The sequence below is a fragment of the Chanodichthys erythropterus genome, chromosome 23 (genome assembly GCF_024489055.1).
Source record: "Chanodichthys erythropterus isolate Z2021 chromosome 23, ASM2448905v1, whole genome shotgun sequence".
NCBI lineage: Eukaryota > Metazoa > Chordata > Actinopteri > Cypriniformes > Xenocyprididae > Chanodichthys > Chanodichthys erythropterus.
The window spans coordinates 30,145,160-30,166,858 of NC_090243.1; the positions used below are offsets into that span (position 1 = coordinate 30,145,160).

General features: G+C 36.4%; 1 protein-coding gene across 1 annotated transcript in view; it reads right to left on the reverse strand.

Annotated features, from left to right (window-relative positions):
- dpp6a (dipeptidyl-peptidase 6a) overlaps window positions 1–21,699 on the reverse strand; it is a 293,120-nt gene that overhangs the window by 94,369 nt on the left and 177,052 nt on the right. The gene's annotated exons all lie outside the window — the stretch shown is intronic.

The following is a 21,699-nucleotide window of genomic DNA, read 5'->3' on the forward strand; positions in this document are numbered from 1 at the left end:
GGCTTTTTTTATCTTGCTTGCATAACTAATCGGTGATAAGAGGTGACACAATTACCATCACAATCACATTATAGTTAAAGTGAAGGCATTAGTTCTAATGGGTCAGATTGTTGCGGTCACATGGAACGCAATTAATACTTTTCTCTTTTTATGCTGTGGATACGTTCAAAATGGAGTAAATAATCTGGGGTGGACATAAAACAGTTGTTTAATTGTTTAATGCACTGCATGATGAATTATAATGGCGTAAAGAGTGTTTTTTTTCCCTTTAATGGATGTTATAATCCTCTGAATGTTAAATTTGCTCATTTTATGGTGATTGTTGGGAAAAAGGTGCCCTTCGCTCTGGTATTTCCATGCCTGAAATTGACTGGCGAGCTGATAAGATGCCAGAACAATCATTTGTCTGCTTGACAAATTCCATCCTTTCTCACTTTTCCTCTGACCTAATGTCGGGACGTGCGTTTCAGATCAGAACCTCATCTAGCGTCCTCTTCCCCTCTGCTCTCATTCATCTCTCACACTCTATCCATCACACATTCAGACAGGTGCACTCTAAACACACTTCTCCACACATCACTCATTCTCCGGAACTCCTCTGAGCTCATCCCAGACTTTTAACTCTCAGTCCCTGTTGCTAACTCACAGGTCATCCCTGTTATAAAAATGATTCTTATGTACTTTATTTCTAAAATGTTTACAGGGCAGGGGTTGTTATAAAACCATAACAGATTTCCTTATTTTAAAATAGACAATTTTTTAAATTAATTTCATAATTATTGTTACTCAAGTTGGGTAAGGGTGAGGTCTAAAGTGATTTTGACACATATTCATCTCACGTTTGCCACTTTTATATCAAAGTCCCTTTAAGACAAGTCATTGCCTCTCTTGAATGGGGAAACATTAAATTCTCCAAAGGCAGCATTAGACACTGTCTTGGGTGGGTAGACTCTGTTAGTATGCCTTGTACACATTACAATGCTATATGTGTTCTAAAATTGGCTCAAAATAGCCCTATTTCCTCAGTTAATGGTTCGGTGTTGTTTACATTTAGGTTGATGTAGTTTATCCATTTCTTCGGCGTTCCTGTGTCTGTATCTCTAGCGATCTACAGACTTCCTTGAGTATTTTCCAGGTCTTGCAAATTGTTTACCACACCAGCCGTAACAATCAATACTCTGAAAACTATCCAAAATTTGCAGACTGCCTTTGACTTTTGACAACTAGCATCAACTCATCCAAACTCCAAATCGGGGCAAAAATCATATGTGACCCGTGCTGGCAAAATGAGTCGCAATGAGCAAATTTTCAAAAATGTTTATTGTTATTCTCACATTCTATATTACAAAACTTCGAAATGATGTATGATTTGTTGGAATCCAACATAACATGACTGAGCTACACCTGCTTGAAGTCGCTAGAGTCAGCAAAGTCAATTTTGAGAAAAATCGAGTTAAAGTTTTCTGAGGGTTTCAAAACAAAATCACCTAAAAACCAACCCTTAAGATTCCTGGCAATACCACCAAACTATATTTATTCAAGAGAGGGATCAAGGATCAATTAAAAAAACATTTGCCCCCATTTAATGTCCCCCCCCCCACTCCTCAAACCAAAGTTACAACATTGAACATATGTGATGAACACATATGAAAGCTGAGCCCTTTCCAAATCATTTTTTTATTTCTTTCATAGCTTGTCTGTAACAAATGTTATGGTTATCTGATTTTCTCTGATTTTCAGGAATGGAATTTTGAGAAAAACAGGTTTAAGTAACTGTCACCCCCCTTTTTCGCACAGACATGAAAATGCACTATCCAAACATAAATGGTTGTAATTCAAGAATGCTTTGGAATATAGACCTAAGGTTGGTCTTGTATTAAAGAAGGCACTGGTCAGATTATTATAGAAGTGACATAAATTAGGAAAGTGAAATAAAAAAGTAATAGAAGTTTAAGTTTATGAAAATGTAAAAATATAATTGTTTACATTTTATAATAATATATTACAAAACATGTTTTACTCTTAAACTGCAAGAAAATCAAAGCCAAAAATGTCAACATTCCAAATTTTAGGTTGATATAATTTAAAAAATGTGAAAAACTTTTTCACTAGATAACATCCAAGCTCCATTACTGACCATTTAAGGGCACCTGCATTTATTTGCATGATCTGAAGCATATATTTCAATATTTTCATACATTTTATGAAGTAGACCCCCTATTCAGAAGAAGTGTGGACAGTTTGGCAGTATTTGATTTGAATTCAACCTCTAATAAACACATAATTAGAACATGTATGTGCATTATAGCTCTGTTGTTTTCTTGTGCTCCACCTTCACAAGATAACGTTGTATTAGAAAAAACAAATCTTTGCGTGCCATAGTTTATACAGGGCTGGCGGGAAATTTGCATTAATACACCTTCACTTTACTGAAAACGTTCCATCAGGACAAAATATACAGTGGTGGTCAGAATTATTGGCACCCTTGGTAAGTATTATCAAAGATGACTGTAAAAATTAATGTGCATTGTTTATCCCTTATCTTTTATCTTTAATTCATAAAATTAGCAAAAATCTAACCTTTCATTGAAGGAAAAGAATTGAAAGTGGGGGGGAAATCACATTATGAAATAAATGTTTTTCTCCAAAACACGTTGGCCACAATTATTGGCACCCTTTTATTCAATAGTTTTTGCAAACTCCTTTTGCCAAGACAACAGCTCTGAGTCTTCACCTATAATGCTTGATTAGTTTGGAGAACATCTGACAAGAGATCAGAGGCCATTCCTTCATGCAGAATCTCTCCAGATCCTTCAGATTCCCAGCTCCATGTTGATGCTTCTTCTCTTCAGTTCACTCCACTCATTTTCTTTAGGGTTCAGGTCAGGGGACTGGGATGGCCATGGCAGAAGCTTCATTTTGTGCTCAGTGACACATTTTTGTGTTGGTTTTGATGTTTGTTTTGGATCATTGTCCCGATGGAAGATCCAACCATGGCCCATTATTGGATTTCTAGCAGAAGCAGTTAGGTTTTGATTTTTTCATCTGTTGGTATTTGTTAGAATCCATGATACCATGTATCTGAACAAGATGTCCAGGACCTCCAGCAGAAAAATAGTCCCACAACATTAAAGATCCAGCAGTATAAAATATATAACCATGGTCATGGGGTACTTTTTATCCACGTGTGCACCAAATCCATCTGGTGGGTTTGCTGCCAAAAAGCTCTTTTTTTATTTTCATCTGACCATAGAAGCCGGTCCCGTTTGAAGTTCCAGTCTTGTCTGACAACTGAATATGCTGGAGATTGTTTCTGGATGAGAGAAGAGGATTTTTCTCGAAACCCTTGTGGGGATGTAGGTGCTGTTTGATCATTTTTTAGGCTTTCTGAGACTCAAGACTCAACTAATCTCTGCAATTCTCCAGCTGTGATCCTTGGAGAGTCTTTGGACACTCAAACTTTCCCCCTCACTGCACATTAGGACGATATAGACACACATCTTCTTCCAGGCAGATTTGTAACATCTTTAGTCGATTGGAACTTCTTAATTATTGCCCTGATAGTGGAAATAGGGATTTTCAATGCTTCAGCTATTTTCTTACAGCTAATAAGATAATTTAATATAATAATTAAAAACCAACAGACTGATGAAAATGCGGGACATATTCTCAATATGCGACGTGCGGGACAAAGGGTGAAAATGCGGTGGGATGGGTGGCCACCCTATATAGTGATGAAGTCAATGCAGTATTTGCATATTGAATATGGTATTTTTCGTGCATTTGTTTGCATACTGAATTGGTACTGGTAATTTCTTGCTTGCAACTATATCGCTGCAACAGCTGACTTCTTTACATAGAGCAAAGACTAAAGCCTAAACCCACCTAAACCTTTAACAATATTATTTTGCTACCTACACTTGTATTTCCTTTGGGGAATGCAAATCTATTTCAAAATGATATTTCTTTGAATCCGTCTGTCATCTTAGATGAAACTTTTCATGGATCTTTTTCTGATTTTTCCTTATATATAAAAATATACAAGCAACACTGCCCTAATTTTTGGGGAACAATAAGGAAACTAATAAGGCTGCATTATTTTGGTGCCTGCGGTTTGGAACAGCCATCACATAAACTTGTTGCCTAGGTAGGTGTTTTAGTATTTCATGTGTCATTTCATATGCTCTTTATTTCCTCAGGTCTGTTTTTGCTATGAGGAACTTTCTCTTCACCACTCTGCAAACTCAGCTTCTCTACCATGCTCTCTGTTTTTGATGGAGGCGAGCAGTAGGAACTGGCACACAGCACTTTCTGCAGTGGAGCCCTGGGTCACTCACTCAAACATAGCACTCACCTTCACTCTGCTACTTTGTTCTTCAGGGCATACCTCACTAACTCACTCACCTTGACTTTCTTTTTTGTTTTGTTGCCCCTCTTGTCCTCTCTTACACGCCTCTAAGCATGATTCCTTTCATTCTGCTTTACCCTGCTCTTTCTTTATCAGTCCTTTCTGTCTCAATTTGTTCCAAGACAAGGTTCTGTCTCTGATCTTACTCTTCCCGTATATCTACATTTGGCAGCAAGGCTTTCTTTCTTTCCGTCTTGCCTGAAACATGTTGGCTGTGTACACGCTATAAAGTTTCAACCACAAGTGACAACCACATTTATTTGTGGACGTGAATCCGCTAAGTTATCGTTCTGTGAGTACAAAATGAAGAAGTCAGTCCTATGGCTTCAAACTAGTGATGGTCGAGATAATGATAACCAGTGCTTTTGCATCTCACAGCTGTAAACAAGAAACATGGATGCCAACTTCTGTAAGCCCACATACATTTTAAATAAACATTAATTTTAATTAAAGCTCAACTAATTAACACACTTCCGATCACATTTGGGAAAAAAAGAAGTGCACTTAAAGGGTTAGTTCACCCAAAAATAATATTTCTGTCATTAATTACTCACCCTCATGTCATTCCACACCCGTAAGACCTTCATTTATCTTCGAAACACAAATTAAGATATTTTTGATGAAATTTGATGGCTCAGTGAGGCCTGCATTGAGAGCAAGTTAATTTAGACTTCCAAATGCCCAGAAAGCTACTAAAGACATATTTAAAACAGTTCATGTGACTACAGTGGTTCAACCTTAATGTTATGAAGTGGCAAAAATACTTTTTGTGTGCCAAAAAAACAACAAAATAAAGACAATATCTAGTGATGGGTGATTTCAAAACACTGCTTCATGAAGCTTCGAAGCTTTGCGAATCTTTTGTTTCGAATCAGTGGTTCGGAGCGTGTATCAAACGATCACAAACTGCCAAAGTCACGTGATTTCAGTAAACAAGGCTTCGTTACATCATAAATGTTTTGAAATTTAAATGGTTCACGTGGCTTTGGCAGTTTGATAAGCGATTCGAACCACTGATTCGAAACAAAAGATTATAAATGCTTTGAAGCTTCATGAAGCAGTGTTTTGTAATAGATATTGTTGAATAAAGTCGTTATTTTGTTTTTTTGAGTTCATTAAGTTCTCTTTCAAGGCTAGAATGGACAGAAACACAAAACTATGTTGAAACACCCGTTATTGGTGAGTATCCCCGTAAACATAGTCTTAAATGACCGTAAAGAGTTGAGAACATCAGATGCGTGTCAGATCCACATTATGTGCATCAGGTCTTAAAGTGACAGCAGCCTAATATATTGGCATCTGTCACTGTGTTTACAAAACTCAGAAGAGATAAGTATTTAGCTGCAATGAAGAAGGTCTTTCAGCATCTTTGCTCTGAGACATCACTGCACTGTTGATTTCCTCCTCTGCCTCATACATGCTCATCACAACACACAAACTGCTCTGAATCACAGTACATTATTTTCTTTTCCTCGCTCAGCTGAGTATGTTTCATTCTCAGAGAGCAGGAGAACAGCAGTGCTATTGAAGGCTGCTGATTCTACAGTGCTCAGCATAAATGAGTACCCCCCCCCCCCCCCTTTGAAAAGTAACATTTTATTTTTTTTTTTTATTTTTTTTTTTTTTTTTTTTTTTTTATTTTGCTTTTTTGAACACAAAATAATCCAGTCTTGATTTAAACAATTGACAGTAACAGAACTGATCTAATATAACACTTAGTAATGACAGTCACAGATATAACAGTATGACAATTGGGGAAAAAAATAAATAACTAAATAATAATAATAATAATAATAAAAAAAAAAAAAAAAAAAAAAAAAATGAACCACACCCCCCCCCCCAAAAATAAATTAAAATACACAAATAAAAACTGAATTAAATATATACATATTTAGGTTTTAGACATATGAGATATCCTAGACTTTACCTACACGTTTAAGGAGACAAAGCATGTTGACGTTTTACTTATCTCTTAATACCATTTTCTCACTCCATGCAAGAAAAGAACCCCATATTTTCATATACAGATCAAGGCGTCCTGAGACCCTAAATATCACACGTTCATAGCTAGCAATGTTGGACATAAGTTCCAGCCATTCATCAAACGAAGAGGGCGTGACAGATTTCCAATGTCTCAGAATGATTCTACATCCAGACACCATAGCTAGACGGCACCATTTCCTTTGTTGCCAGGAGAGGCCCGTATCTTCTGGTAAGATACCCAACATACAGAGACCAGGATTTTTGTGTAATGTTAGGCTGAAAATGTTATTAACATAATGTACAATCTTTTCCCATAGTTCTTTAACCTTATCACATTCATACAACATATGAACCATAGTACCAATATCGGTATTACATCGCCAGCACAGATCATCATTTCTTAGTTTAAGTCTAGCCATCCTGGTTGGAGTCCAGTAACATCTGTTAAAAATTTTATAGTTTATCAGTTCAGACTGAATTTCACGGACACAAGTATGCCATTTAGATACAACCTGCTTCCACATTTCATCCTTAATTGTTTCCCCCAGATCTCTTTCCCATGCAATTTTAAGACCACTTAAATTAGGTGCATTGACATCTCTAATTAAGGCATAGAAAGTTGAACAACCTCGTTTTTTATGACTAATTGTATCAAAGACACGTTGTATATCTGTTGGTGGGTCAGGGGCATTTTTAATGGTTGCAAGAAGACAATGTCTTATTTGCAGGTATTTCCAAAAGTCATTGTTCGGCAGGTTATACTTTTGTTTCAAATGATTAAATGAGACCATATGTTCTCCTTCATAAAGATTGTCCAAGAACCATATCCCTTTATTGGCCCACTGTGTCCAGAAGAAAGGTTTCCTATCTATTCGTAGTTTAGTATTATACCAGATCGAGGCTTTAGATGTTAGCCATGGGGTTTGTTTGAAGTTTTGGTGATATAATTTCCAGCTTTCTCTAACAAATCTCAGAACAGGATTCTGGTCAGGTATTGGTCGGGCAAGTTGTGTCAAGAAAGCCTCTGTTGGAAAAGGGGCCAACATTTCCTTTTCAATATGTATCCACGTGGGAGCTACATTAGGCGCCATATTAATTTTAGTCCACTGCGAAAGTGAAAATGACCAATGATACCAATCAACTCTGGGCAGAGAGAGCCCACCCAAATTTTTAGCAGAATATAATTTAGTACGATTAAAAAGGGGTTTCTTCCCTTGCCAAATAAAGGATTCAACGTTTTTATTGTATTCCTTCAGAAGTGATAGTGGTAATGTAAGGGGGAGCATATATGACAAATAGTTAATTTTGGGAACAATTATCATTTTAACAAGATTAATTCGACCCAAAATAGAAATTGTAAGTTTGCTCCAATTCTGTAATAAATTTGGGATCTCTTGAATAACTGGTTGAAAATTAGCTTGCATAATTTTTTCTAATCCAGGTATAAGTTTGATTCCCAGGTAAACTAAACCAGATGAGACCCATTTAAATGGCCATTGTACTTCTAACATATTATTATGATTTTTAGACAGAGGCATTATTTCTGATTTACTCCAATTAATTTTATATCCTGATATTTGAGAAAAGTCATCAATTAAAGAGCACATTGTGGGTACTGTTATTTGTGGGTTACTAGAGATAAGTAAAATGTCATCAGCATACAGAAGTATTTTATGCTCCTGCTGACCAGCCACAACCCCCTTAATATTTGGGTTACTGCGTATAGCTATAGCCAATGGCTCTAAAACCAATGCAAAAATAAGGGCAGAGGGGGCACCCCTGTTTTGTGCCCCTATATAACTCGAATCGTGATGACGTTATGCCATTACACAGTACTGAGGCTTGGGGTCCAGTGTATAGTAATTTAATCCATTTAGTAAATACTGACCCAAAGCCAAATCTTCTAAGGGTCTCGAATAAGAAACCCCACTCAACTCTGTCAAAAGCCTTCTCCGCATCCAGGGAGAAGGCCATGACAGGGTCCGGGACATCTCTAGATTTCCACATAAGATGTAAAAGTCTTCTCATGTTATCCGCTGAAGACCTAGTCCTAATAAATCCAACTTGGTCTGGATGTATAATGGTTGGTAATATATTTTCTAATCTCTTTGTGAGTACTTTGGCCAAGATTTTCCCATCCACGTTGCCAAGTGAAATGGGCCTGTAGTTTGCACAATATTGCGGGTCTTTCCCTTTCTTGTGAATAAGAGTGATTATACTGGTTCTCATACTCTCGGAAGTTTACCAGTTATCAAAGCATTCTGAAAGACTAAGAGTAATTTAGGTGCTAGAAATTCAGAAAAATTTTTATAAAAGTCAGAAGGGAAGCCATCTTCCCCTGGGGAACGTCCCGATTTGAGATCGCGTATGGCGTTCTTAATTTCCTCTAATGTGATGTCATTTTCTAGAGAGTCCCTATCAAATGTAGATAGGCAAGGAATCTGCAGGGAAGAGAAAAATTGGTCATATTTTCCAGTGGGAACTTCCCCTTGTGATGTATATAGCTCTTGATAAAAATTTGTAAAAACCTTATTAATTTCCTTTCCATCAGTAATCAGTTTATCTTTGTCGTCAAAAATAGAAGGGATAAAGTTCTGTATGCTGAGCTGTTTGACTCTGTGTGCCAAGTATTTTCCTGCTCTCTCACCTTTTTCGTAATAATTTTGTTTCGTACAAAAAAGGGCAAATTCAGCTTTTTTCTGTATAATATCATTTAGCTCCAATTTCAAACTGTTCAATTTATTAAAGGTTACAGGATCCGGATTACTATAATGTTGTTTTTTCAGAGACCTAATTGTTTCTTCCAATTTAATTAATTTTTCACTTTCCAAACGCTTACGTAGCGAACAGTGCTGAATAAGTCTGCCCCTCAAGAAAGCCTTAAAGGCATCCCAAGTTATACCAGGGTCAGAAACAGAGCCCTCATTATATAACCAGTATTCATCCATTGCTGTTTGTATAAAGGAACATGAGATCTCATTTTGCAATAATGAATTGTTAAAGCGCCACCTTGTGTTTTTCCTACTGTTCGCAGTCATAATGACTACATCTATTGGAGCGTGATCTGAGAGAACAATATTCCCAATTGAAGCAGACTGAACCTGACTCACCAGTTGTTTAGAGATTAAAATATAATCAATCCTTGAGTATGACTGATGAGGATGGGAGAAGAATGTGAAATCTTTCTCTAGGGGATGCAGTGTACGCCATATATCTATCAGGCCACATTCAACCATCATAGTGTCTATTGATGAGTGCAATATTGGTGTGGTCTGTTTGTTACTAGACTTATCAAGGTCTATATTTCTGAACTTGATTAAAATCACCACCTAGTATTATGTTATAATTTCCAATATTTCTAATAATATTGCAGATTTCATTAAAGAAATCTGGAGACATTACATTAGGGGGCGTAGATATTCATTATAGTATACTTCTGTCCTTCTATGCTAGAATCCAAAGCTATCCATCTGCCATCCTGGTCATTATATGTTTTGTGGACTTTAAAGTCTAAGCCTTTCTTGATCAAAATAGCCACACCTCTACTCCTCGTATTAAATGTGCTTGAGTATACTTGACCAATCCATCCCCGTTTAAATTTCTCAGATTCCTCAGAACTGAGGTGGGTTTCTTGCAGCATAGCTATATCAGATTTGTTTTGTTTGAGATATGTGAGAATTTTCTTACGTTTAATTACGTGGTTACAACCCGATATATTCCATGAGATGATTTTTAAGAATACCATATCTCTTAATTGGAGAGTACATAGAGATTAAACATTGTTTCCTCCTCAGCATAATTAGGTTTGCTGTATGCAACTGTAAAGTCTAAGCCAATGCTCCCAAAATGTACCAAATGTGTAAGGCAAAATCTCACAACAAAAATGTCAAACCAACAACTAACAAAGGAAAACTACAAAACCTAATGCCCTTCACCCACGAATCCTTCCAAATATAAGAAGGCTGCATCCCTTTAACACACTCCTTCCAGTATATTGATATACTCCTCAAGTTAACTCTGTTAACACTTCATTCTCCTGTGGATGTCTCCCGATTCTGATACTTCACTTGCATATCAATGAAGTTAGAAAGCATAACTAAGAAATGGTCTAAAAAAAATAGAAAAAAATAAAATTGTACAGTTCAGAAAATACTGTAATAACTTAACCATATAGCCTATAGCTATAGACAAGAGGAAAATAAATTCCTTGAAATACAAAAATTTGGCATATGAGTACTTCAGATATATTCTGTCCAAGTTGCCTGTAAACTGCAGGCAGGCCAAACTAAAACTGAAACGGCCTTAAAGACTCCCAGAATTCAGATATAATTGACATTAACATTCCTTCGATTAGTAGCAATAGAAGCAATCCATATATGATCTTCATATAAAGGTTACACACATGAAAAGTTCTTGCCATTTAAATATTGCTGCTTGTATCACTTTTCTTTCTGAGTAAGCACCTGTTTCTCATAAAAGTCATTTGCGTCGTCCGGAGTCTCGAAGATGAAGCTCTCTTCCTTAAACGTGACTTTAAGCCGTGCGGGGTACAGCAGACGAAACCGAATGCCCTCCTTGTACAACGCTTGTTTTACCGGGTTAATCGCGGCACGCCTTAGCAAGGGCATTGCTAAGATCCGGATATATCCTTAACGAAATCCCCTTGAACTTAACCTCATGTTGCCTGGCCCATCGCAAGGTGAGCTCCCGGTCACGATAACGATGAAAACACAACACAAATGTGCGCGCGGGTTTACCTGCCGCAGGTTTAGGACCGAGAGAGCGGTGTGCCCCTCTCTAAGGGTGGTGGACTTGTGAATACCTCAGGCATAACTTCAGCCAACATCTCCGAAACAAATACAGTGGGATCCTTGTCTTTTTCGCTTCCCCTCCGGGACGTTCAAGATACGCAGGTTAGAACGGCGAGACCGGTTCTCCAGATCGTCCAAACGCTCCATTAACAAGCTGTTTTGAGCTTTAAGGGAGTTGATGGTAGATTCCGCCGCCACAAGACGTTCGAAGTTTTCACCAACAATAACTTCTGTTGATGTCAGTCGACTCTGGAATGAATTTACCGTGTCGCGCAAGGCATCCACCGACGTTTGCAGAGGTTTTACTGAATTCAGTATCAGGGCAGCCATGTCCTCCTTCAGTACTTCTCGTTGCTTGGCCAGTTCAGAAACAAGTTGTGTCATTGACAAGGAGTCGTCGACCAATCCCTCCTCAACTTGATTTTCTTCTTGAGACGATGCCGCCATCATGCTCGCTAATTTACTAGCTGCGCTAGCCTTTTTAGACTGCGATGCAACGTTTTTCTGTTTAGCGTTACTCATTGTGCACAGGTTAATTTGGAACCTCTTCTTTATTTGTTTAGTCGTACTTTCAATGTTTTATAACATAAAATCCACTGCAACAGGTGTATATAATGTGAAATGATCGGGAGACTATCCACTCTGCTGCCTATCCCTTACATCTTCACACCGGAAGTCCGAAAAGTAACATTTTAAATAATATCTCAATGAACACAAAAACAATTTCCAAAATGTTGACAAGACTAAGTTTAATATAACATTGGTTTAACTTATAACATGAAAGTAAAATGAATAATATAACTTAGATTACACATTTTTCAGTTTTTCTCAAATTGGGGCGATGCAAAAATGAGTACACCCCACAACAAAAACTACTACATCTAGTACTGTGTATGGCCTCCATGATTTTTAATGACAGCACCAAGTCTTCTAGGCATGGAATGAACAAGTTGGCGACATTTTGCAACATCTTTTTCCATTCTTCAAGAATGACCTCTTTAAGAGTCTGGATGCTGGATGGAGAGTGATGCTCAACTTGTCTCTATAGGTGTTCGATTGAGTTCAGATCAGGAGACATACTTGGCCACTGAATCATTTTCACCCTGTTATTCTTCAGAAATCCAACAGTGGCCTTGTTTAGTTGTTGAGGATCATTGTCATGTCGGAAAAGTGCACGACGACCAAGAGCACGGAGTGATGGTAGCATCTTCTCTTTCAGTATAGAGCAGTACATCTGTGAATTCATGATGCCATCAATGAAATGCAGCTCCCTGACACCAGCAGCACTCATGCAGCCCCACATAAGGACGCTGCCACCATCATGTTTCACTGTAGACACCATGCATTTTTTCTTTGTATTCCTCACCTTTGTGATGCCATACAGTTTTGAAGCCATCAGTTTCAAAAACATTTATCTTGGTCTCATCACTCCAGAGTATAGAGTTCCAGTAGTCTTCATCTTTGTCAGCATGGGCCCTGGCAAACTCTAGGTGGGCTTTTTTGTACCTGGGCTTTAGCAGAGCCTTCTTTCTTGGACAGCACCCATGCATGCCATTCCTCTCCAGTGTACGCCGTATTGTTTCACGGGAACTAGTCACCCCAGTTTGGCTTTCTACTTCTTTAGATAACTGCAGTGAACTTGCATGGCGATTTTCTTTAACCCTTCTCATCAGAAGACGCTCCTGTCGAGGTGTTAACTTCCGTGGATGACCTGGATGTCTCTGTGAGATGGTTGCAGTTCCATCTTTTTAAAATTTTTGTACCACTTTTGCTACAGTATTCTGAAGTAAAGCTTTGCTGATCTTCTTGTAGCCTTGACCTTTCTGGTGTAAACAAATTATTTGTGACATTTGTGACCATGTGGTGTCATTGCTGGCAGCATGAAATGGGAAGGGGTTTTAACTCACTTTTATAGTCAACGGTCTGCTGGACACCTGTGTAATGAATAATTAGACTCACCTGTGGTTGAATTCTTGTTAAATTAGACATTTGTAGTTCAGAATTTAGCTTTGTTCCACAGACTTTCTGTGAGGTGTACTCATTTTTGCATCACCCTAATTTCATCACCTGAAAATGTTGTTCTCTAAGTTATATTATTAACCTTACTTTCATGTTATAAGTTAAACAGATGTTATATCAAACTTAGTCTTGTCAACATTTTGGAAATTGTTTTTGTTTTCATTGAGATATTGTTTAAAATGTTACTTTTCAAAGGGGGTGTACTCATTTACACTGAGCACTGTATAAATAATGGAGGTATATGAATGATTATAACCTCTAAGGAATTAGAGGTTAAATAACTCACCATTTTAGATGTGAACACATCTCACACTTTCCATTTCACACATTTTTTTATCTATTTACTTCTTTATTGGAGAAACCAGATCACTAGAATATGATGTTAATTATAGTATTAATTAGACTCTGACTTGTAACCTGAAGTTTGCTGGTTCGAGTCACAGTACTGGCAGGAAATGTAGGTGGAGGGAGTGAATGAACAGCACTCTCATTACCCAGAGCTAAGGTGCCCTTGAGTAAGGCAACTAACCCCCAACCACTCCCCGGGTGCCACAGCAAAATGGCTGCCAACTGTTCTGGGTGTGTGTGTGTGTGTGTGTGTGTGTGTGTGTGTGTGTGTGTGTGTGTGTGTGTGTGTTCAATACTGACTGTTGTGTGTGTACTTAGATGGGTGAAATGCAGAGCACAAATTCAGAGTATGGGACACCACACATGGCCACACTTCACTTCACTTTTGCAGTTTGGTTTATTGGTTTAGCAGTGTACTTTGGACCATTCACATGAGTAATACACCAACATATCTGCAAACCATTCTCAGACCCCTGAAATGAATCAAGCTGGAACCATGTTCAACATTCTACTGACAGCGCTTCTGTAGAAAAATGACTGTTTCCCAAAGGTTGTGCTGACTTTGCATACCCCAGCATTTTTCCTAAGCAAATACTGAAAACATCACAGTAGGATGTTTTCAAGCACAAATAAAGGCTGGCATACATAATGCATCTGAGCTCTTACAGATTGCGCTGTGCTAAAAGACGCTTCACGCTGAGCAGGGAATGAAAATCTGGTGATTATGTAACAAGTGCAACTTTTTCTTTCATCTCCAGCTCCTGCTTAATTGCTCCTGATTAAATTGATTTCTTCTTCTTGTACAGGTAATTTGGTGCAAGCAGGGGCAGAGGTATTTGCTACGGCTGGACAAACAGAGTAAAAAAAAAATGTAAAAGCAAAAAAGAAAAATTTTATTTGAATGTGGACTAATCCTTTAAGGATTTAAGTCCGAAATTCACATCCGAAATGATCGCACATTAAAAATTAAATACGACCTCACGCTGTGTCAATCACGTTTACACACTGCCTCTGAAACTTTCGTCCCTAGTAAAAAATTCAGATCAGGTTCGATTTTCTGCATTTTTCGCATCTGTGGCATGCATTTTGAGGGACGTTTTGACAATTCAGAGCCACTGTACAGTATGTGAACGCCAAAATCCCGAATGCCATCTGACAGATGGTCCTACGCTCGGGATAATCACGCAGATCCTTGATGAGGTGGAACTCTCCTTCCTCTCTACACAATCTCCGGATTAGATGGACCCAATATTTCCTCTTTCTTTTTCTCTTTTTAAGAAGAGAGGACAAATAAATCATGCTCTCTGCTTGTATTATTTTGCTATTGTTTTCGCAATGGATTCATTGATATGCATCTGACTTACTGTGCAAGGTCTCTGTGCGTGACAAATTTTTAGGATCACAAATATGAAAAAACGCATATGAAAATTTTGGACTCAGTGTGCAGGCCTTTAGTTGTATTTAATTATACATAATTTATAGTAGTTATTAATACAGTAATTACATGTAACAAAGACTCTAAAATAAAGGGTAACACTTTATTTTACAGTGCCGTAGTTACACGTTACTACATGTACTTACTATAGTAATAACAGTAAATTATGCGCAATTACAAGTAACTAACCCTAAACCTAACCCTAACTGTAACTCTTTAGTAAGTACATGCATTGGTGGACGAAGTACACAAATCAAGTACTTGAGTAAAAGTACAGATACATAGAATATTACTCAAGTCAAAGTATTTAGTGTTCCTTTTCAATTTTACTTGAGTGAAAGTCCAAAAGTATTTGATTTTTAATTTATTTAAGTTAAAAAGTACTGATTGATGAATGATTATTTTGTAATTTTATATAGGTAACCTTATATCATTTAATTTTATATTATATATTTTATATAATCCTATTGCTCAGAATAATTATGAATGATTATGAATTGTCAAATAGCCAGCATTAGTCAGTATGGATGGAAGATTAGTGGATGCAGAAACATAATATGTGTAGTGTCTGTACAAGAATCAGTCTTAGCCAACCAACTTTGGAATTTTCAGAATGCTTTTAGCCTGCTGAACTGTGTTTGTAAATCTCACATCGGCTCCGGCCAGTCTGAGAAAGATGAGCACTTTGGCACTTTCATGGACCCTCTGAGGTTAAACAGAGAACCCCATTTCCTAGCTCTTGGGACATCAAAGGGGCCCAAACGTTGAGATGTCAGGTTTTAAATCGTGCAAGTCAAATTGAAAACAAACATTCTGTGTTTATGTAATCTGTATGAAAAGAGAGCCATGTCAGAAGTCTGTGATTCAGCTCATTAGCCACTAATGCGGCCACGCCCACGGAGCCAGCGCTATTCAGACGCAAATTCTGAGGCAATACATGCATTCATCGTCTCAATCGTGTATTTATTGTCTTGAAAAGTGTTTATTTGGATGTTAAAGCCATGGTTAGCGATCTCTAGAAGACATGCCGTTAGTTCCTAGTTCCTTTTCTTTTTTATATGAATTTGTGGCCTAAAGGTGTACAGAGCGCCCTCCGGCTACAAGTATGAATTGAAAACACAGTATCCAGCACTCATAATGATGACAATAAATATTACTTCTCAGTATAGAAAACTGACATAAATATATAAGAATCCATCAATATCTCTCCAAATGTGCATGTTTTTAAGCTAAAAGCCTATATGAAATGCCATAGAGGTAACATAATTGTTCAGACACTTTGCATCACAGAAATACATTATATTTTAAAGAATATAATAGAATACCATTATTTTAAATTGTAATAATGTTTCACAGTATTGCTGTTTATGATGAGCTGAGACATTATTACAGAGGGTTTTTTTCACAGCCTACCTGACTGAAATGCCTCATTAATATGCAAGTCATTTCAGGTCATTATTATGTGATTCTTTTGTCTTCTAAGGTGTAAATGACCCAGTATTCATGATGATTCACGGCTCCACGCATACTGTGTTTCTTGACAAAAAGTGTCTTACAAAAACTAAATCAATGTATTGTTTTACATGAAGGAGTAGGCAGCATAATTTTTACATAATTCTGAAGCAAAAACTCTAGTCTACAACCTCCAATACCTAGAAGTCTTGTGAACACAGATTTAATATACTTTTTTGGCCTTATTTCAGTGACTTAAGTTTTTTGTTTTTTCAATAACCACGCATAAACATTATTCCTTCAAAAATACAAACATGTACATACATGTTCCGCACATATTATTATAGCCTAGTTTGTGCTGAATACAGTGTAATGACACTTTTGTCATTTATGTTTATGAACAACTGAAAAAAGCACACATGTCAGGGCATGTCAAAACTTCTCCAAGCCCCAAATCAGCCTCAGACTCCAGAGGGTTAAAGGCCAGACTAGCCAAATTCCAACACACACGGACACACACAGACACACAAACATGCATTGAAGACTGTATGTGTAAAATATAATTATGCCTAAATGTAACCGCCGTTGTATGTCAAATTGCATATAGTTATTTCCACTGTATAAGCTTAGCTAGGATTATAGTTGTGCTAGTGTCATTTCTATTGATACTATTGTCTGTAAACCATAACTTCTTCTCTGATCTGTCGAGTTTGGACTCTTTATAAAGCTCATTTAAAGTCTAATCACCTATGTATGTCACTTAACTACAAAATGCACTGTTCTATGTTTAATGGTACTGTGAAGAAAATACACTACTATCTGATGCCTCCATAAATTATGCAAATCAAGCCACAAGACAAGACAAAGGAAAGTTTGCCAGCCAACTTTCCACCTCTGTCATTGGCTAATCTCAACCAAGGAGCCGTGTTGACTTGCTTGTCCATAAAAATCAGTCACAAAAATTTTCACTTGTGTTCTCCCGATTGCTCTGAATTATTCATCTCCCACTCACGCACGTCTCTCCCGGACGTCACGGCGACGCGCTTCCATTGCGCTCACCTTTCGGGACCACCATCTCCGGCGAAATTAACTTTCCCATACTCAGTTCAATTCCTCCCGCGGAAACGGAAGAAGCCAATGAACTGCAGCAGCACTGAACCAAAACTCTACGCACAAAACTGATGCAAGTACTACCGTTTCTCTATTAGATAATGAAACTGATTTCTGCACTGGCTCTCAAGGACTGTTAGTAAGCTTTGCTACCTCTTTTCTCTCTTTTCCTGTCTTTACTTCCGCTCTTATATGTGTATATCCTGTATATATATATTTAGACGCATAACCTCTGTATTAGTAGTTTTCATATATTGAACACATTATTCATGCTCGATTGTTTCTGTTGCTCATTCAACAAAAACCAGGTCACTTTAATGCACCAATTGCTTTACGCTTTGATGCTATAATAGGAATTTATTCTCGTGGCCAGAGGATAACATTCCCCTTTATAAAAGTCTGTGGAAAACTTATTAAACTAGAACTGACCATATATGTAATTAATTATGATTTGTTGTAATTAATTAACAATATATGTTTAATTCCCCCTTGGGTCAATATGTGCATCATAATTAATCATAAAGCTTTATGATTTATTATATTCATATATTTCACCCATAAATTGATTAAACCTGCACAGAATCATTACATATCTATGTTGACAAACAATATAACAAACAGACAAAACATATAGGGCTAAATACATAACATTTAAAAAAAAAAATGCTACAGCAGCAGGGAAGATGAATGTGCATGTGTTATATTTGCATGATTCTGGATAAAATGAGGATCAAGATTTTTTCCAGCGAAGTTGCATATTTAAACTATATCCTCATCATGCAGTGACAGAAACATAAAATTAGAAATTTTAGTTCTTTTTTTATTGGCACTGTAATACATTTTGATTAGATAATCATCAGTTTTCTAAAATAGAGGCAAATAATGTGTGAAAGTATACATATAATAGACCTATGCTATGCTTTTGTGTGTAAAGATGGTAATTTTTAAGCATGACTGTTTGGATTTATATGAAATGGTAACACTTTACAATAAGAGTCCATTTGTAACTAATTAAGGTTAAATAAGTTTAATAAAAGTATTGTTCATTTTTAATTTCAACATTAACATTTTAATATTTTAAAGTTGTCTCTTACTTTAGTTATAAATGGACTATGAATTAACATGAGCGATCAATGTATAATTAATACATTAATATTTTTTATATTTAATAATTACAATAAACATTTAGCCATTTTTTTAATTCAAAGAAACAAAATGTAAGAAAGAGTTAAATCTGAGCACAATCTTGCTTCTCAAACTGTGTATAGAGCAATTTTTAATAATAGTTTTTTGCTCCTTTTGTATTTTACATTTACTTGTACTTTTACTTTCAAAACTTAAGTTTAATATAAAAAAAATACTTTTCGTACTTAAATACAAAAAAATATCACATACTTTAAAACTTTTACTCAAGTAACATTCTAAACAGTGACTTTGACTTCTACCAAAGTGATTTTCTGGTAAGATATCTATACTTTTACTCAAGTATGGTTTTCGAGTACTTTATACACCACTGACGACGTCACGCAGTGTTGTAGTAATAACTTCTTTAAATGAATCCGTTTGAGATCGAATTAATGCTATAATTTCTGCTGCAAATTACAGACATGACATTAGAGGACTAATTCTCATTTCCCTCAGTTATTTTGCTTTATTTCCAGATTCAATTCACGTACGCACATGTACACTCTTCAAAAACGGTGCTGTAAATCTCTTGACAAACTAAAATATATAAATGACATTTATATATATTCGAAATAAAAGATATACATTGTACTTAATGTCAGCTTGTTTATTTTGCTCAAGATAAGGATTAATTAAGTCCACATGTCATAAAAACAGGAAACTATGCTTCTAACTACAGCTCAAGAGCTGTCATTCCATCCACACAAGTTTGTGATGCAGTTTGCGAATGTTCGTTTGAACTATGGTTTCGGGAAACACCAAATCGTTGAACTATGTAAGTAACAAATGAAATTGCGATGTTAGTTGGCTAACGATGCTTTTTGGGAAACACACCCCTGAACGGATCATCAGTGAGTTGTTGACTCATGCAATACAATCAATACGATCAATCCAATTTGTGAATGAATTGTTTGAAGTGAGTTGTGAACCGATTTAACGGGCTGATTGAAAAGAATCAGTTCGTGCACGAACTGGAAGCTGCTTTAGCGTCTCTGAGCATGTGACGATTTCTTCATTTTAAAATAATAAGTAACGTTTAATGTTGCTTAAAATAAAAAAACTCGATTAAAGTACAGATACTTGAAAAATGTACTTAAGTACAGTAACGAACTGAGTACATGTAGTTAATTAATAGTACTCAGTACTTATTTGAGTAATTACAATCTAACTACGGCACTGTAAAATAAAGTGTTACCAAAAGTCATTTGTCAGATATGTAGGTATCTATTTCAAACATGAAATATTTGCTGCAAGCAGAGGTGTCTGCTACAACACTCCATTTTTTTTATCATTTAAAAAAAAAAAAAAAATGAGTATCATTATTATAAGTCTCATCACGTTTGCTATCATTCCCAATACCATTTTTTGATAAATATTATATTACTGTTAACTTCAATAACATTACAGTTAACACAAATATTTATATTAATTAACATTAACAATATAAAAGATGCATCAACTACAAGAATACTGTAACTTAAACTAAGTACTAAAATATGATTAATAATATGTCGATTAAAATTTAGTATTAAGTTTAATAGAAATATAGCAGAAAAATAGATTTCCCCAAAAGTTTCCTCAAAAATCCAACAACAATATGTGCATGAACAGATATTAGGTAACACTATATTATACAGTGTCCTTGTTACATGTTACATGTAGTATTGTAATAACTATATATTATGCATAACTACATGCAACTAATTCTAAACAAAACCCTAATCTTACCCTAACCCTGATTTATAGATTCCTGTTCCACTGATTTTTAATGGATTTCAAAGTCTAATCCTAACTGGAAAACAAGCTTTAAACACATAATTTTGGGTCTGGTCCAGACACGGTGCTTCACTAGTCTGGTACATCATTACAAGAGCATCATGAGCACTATTTGCATAGCGAAAGTAATGGACAGCTGGCTTTCAGTTACTGCAGTTGGATGCAGATAGATGAAGTCTGTTGTAACACTTAATTTAGATTTAGTTAATCTTATTATTGCCTACTGAAATTTCTTCAATTTAAAAAATAAAAAAGGAAAAAATTATTTCTTTATTTTTTATTGGTGGCTGAGGTTTAAATACAAACTGACTACAACATCTGACCTCACTAAGGCATTACAACATGCATAACTGAATCAGTGTAAATCACATCTTCAGCCTCACTTCACATATCCTGATCTGAGTCGCTTATCCTTAGGGAAGGCCTGCCACGTTACCCTCCATTCTACAAAGCAGACAGGCTGTAATATAACAGAACCACCAATGCCTCCTGCCTGCCTTGAATGGCTGTTTTCTCTGTGATTTATAGTTATCAGCAATGCTGATCAAGGTCGACCGTGCGGCTCATTTTTCACCACCTGCTGTCGGAACCCAGAGAGCGAGCCGGGTAGTCAGAGGAAAGCGTGCCCCGAGCAGCCACATTAAAGGACATAATGCTTTATTATACAGCCATGGCTGTCCATCATAAAGCTGAAAACACATACTGTACACACACTGGTCAGATATACAAGATCATCCAGATAGACACTCGCAAAGCCTACAGGAAGGCCAGTGTTTGAGTAAATGGGACCCGTGAGGAGATCATGTCAAACTAGAAAAGTTTGTTTAAAAAAAGAATTATTGCCAGTATATCAGGGCTCCAGACTAACATTTAAGATCAATAGCACCGATGCCAATAAGTTCTTCAGATGGTGGCACCAGCACCTGATCTGGTAGCTCTGGGGGATTTTTTAACATAAAGTTACTTTAATCATAAAATTACTATTGTTTTGCATTAATAAGTGCAGTAACTAATAATATTTTTAATAAATATATTTGTATTTGTTATTTTTATTTTTCGTCAATACATTAAAAATAACATTTAAATTGGATAATATTTAGAGCTTTGAAGTGCTGGAAAAAGTGTGAAGCACTTGAAACTCATTGTAAAAAGCACTTGAATTTCACTCTTCA